The sequence below is a fragment of the Elephantulus edwardii genome, unplaced genomic scaffold (assembly GCF_000299155.1).
Source record: "Elephantulus edwardii isolate Elephantulus edwardi_28Jun2011 unplaced genomic scaffold, EleEdw1.0 scaffold00099, whole genome shotgun sequence".
In the NCBI taxonomy this organism is placed as follows: Eukaryota; Metazoa; Chordata; class Mammalia; order Macroscelidea; family Macroscelididae; genus Elephantulus; species Elephantulus edwardii.
Genome location: NW_006399849.1, coordinates 11399361 through 11401563, shown reverse-complemented (window position 1 = coordinate 11401563; position 2203 = coordinate 11399361).

The following is a 2203-nucleotide window of genomic DNA, read 5'->3' as shown; positions in this document are numbered from 1 at the left end:
AACGGAATTGGAGAAGCGGAAAGGAGGGAAATGTGTATGCATGCATGAATGAAATCCAATCTCTTTGTGAACTTTCCCTAAAATAAAAAAACAACGAATTAAGGAAAACAGATGTGTATCCTTTCCTATCTTGCACCATCCTCATCATCTCTGACACACTTGAGCCCATTGTGCAGTCACTGTGTCAATTCATCTCATTGAAGGTCTTCCTCTCTTTTCCTGACCCTCTACCTTTCCAAGCATGATGTTCCTTTCCAAGTACTAGACCCTAAGCTGTTTCTTAAAATTCCTTTCTAATCTATTAACGAGTGACTGGCATGGTCCATCCAGAGTTGTCCAGCTAACTAAATGCTACATCTCTGTAGGGGTTGAAATTTACTAACAGCTTTGCTGGAGAAAAATGGACCATTCCCTTTCATGCCATTTATAGCCTCCAAAAACATGCTTATGGGTTCTGATTCAACAGTGAGTTATTTCATTTATAAGCCACACACAGAAACCCAAAGATCTCCCACCTTAGGTATCTGGGATGATGTCCACTAACGTGTACATTCCAAAAAGAGCTATTACCATTATTGACTTGGAGATGAGAATATGGGACAGCTCCATAGGGAACTATTTACCAAAGGCTCTCAAGTATGAAGAGCTGGATCACATGTAGATCTACAGAGTGGAAGCTGCTCATCCAGGACTACTCATTCTGCCTCCTAATCTGTAGAGAAAGCTTGAAAAGAGTTTATATTAAACTAGCTGGGAAGACATCCTGGTCCTCATATTACCACTTCAATCTGTATCTCATCCAGTCCGGTCTTGAAGCAGAATGAGCAGGTCTTCTTCATCCAAGTAACTAATTTTTTTCTGTTTATATAGCCTGTCGGGGAAGTGCTTGGCTGCTAACCAAGAGTTTAATGGTTTGAAATTATTATCTGTTTTGTTTCCTAATGTAAGGAGTTGTGAGCTGACTAAAAGGTCCAGTTTGAATTCACTAGTTGCTCTATCAGGCTGAGAGAAAGACGGGTAATCTCCTCCCATGAAATTTGCAGCCTCTAAAAATCTACTTGCTTCACGGGAGAAATATATGACAGTCTGCTTCCTCAAAGATTAACAGCCTTAGAAACTCATGGGGAAGTTCTATTCTGTCTTATATGGTCACTATAAGTCAGAGTCGATTCAGTGACATTGAGTATACTATAATCATTCTGAATAACAATTCCCAAAACTCCACAGGTTTTGTCTAAAGAGAGGGTTAAGACAGTTCAAGAGAAAACACATGGCAATAAACCTTAATATTCACCAAGTTCAACATTATCCTTTGATGGATGTGTTCTCTCTCCCAATTCCTTAGTCAGTAATAACTACAAGGCCACCCCTCTCCAGGTCTCAACCTAGAGCTCACTTCTCTCTTACACTGTCCTGTATCCTCTATAGAAAATCAAAGGCTGACAATACTCATATAATGCAGTCCTTATATTACCTGTCTTCAGCTATTCTAGGATCAATACGGCATAAAATACCTTGCAAATATTAGGAAGACTTTCACTCTGCCTGTATGAATGTTGTTGTGCCATTGAGTAACCTGATACTCATAGCGACCTTATGTAAAACAGCTCTGAATGCTGCCCTATCTCATAGACTCTAATACACTTAATCCCATCATCCCACTTATCATGTCAATCCATCTTATCTGGGGTCTTCTTCTCCAGAACTGTCCCTCCACCCTTCCAAGCATGATGTCCTTCTCTAAGGACTGGTCCCTTTTGACCACATGCCCAAAATATGTGAGACAGAGCCTCAAAATCCTTGCCTCTAAGGAGAAACTTGGTTTCAATTTCTTTAAGACAGACCTATTTGTTCTCTTGGTTGTCCATGGTATGTCCAATACTCTTCTCCAGCACCACAGCTCAAAGCCATCAACTCTTCTGTAATCCTTAGTCATTTTCCAGTTCTTTGATGCATTGCATGTAATTGTGAAGACCATGGCATGGATTAGGTACACCGTAGTCTTCGGACTGATGTCATTGCTCAGTTCCTCAAATATACAAGACACAATCAGTGTCAGAGATAGTAGTTATATAATAATCATAGCTTGATGACATTTTAGAATTTAGTAAAGTTTTGGTTGATGATTATTAATCTTTGTTTTTACTTGCTGATTCTGAATCATGATAACAATATGTGTTCAGAATATTATTGATTTATGTTG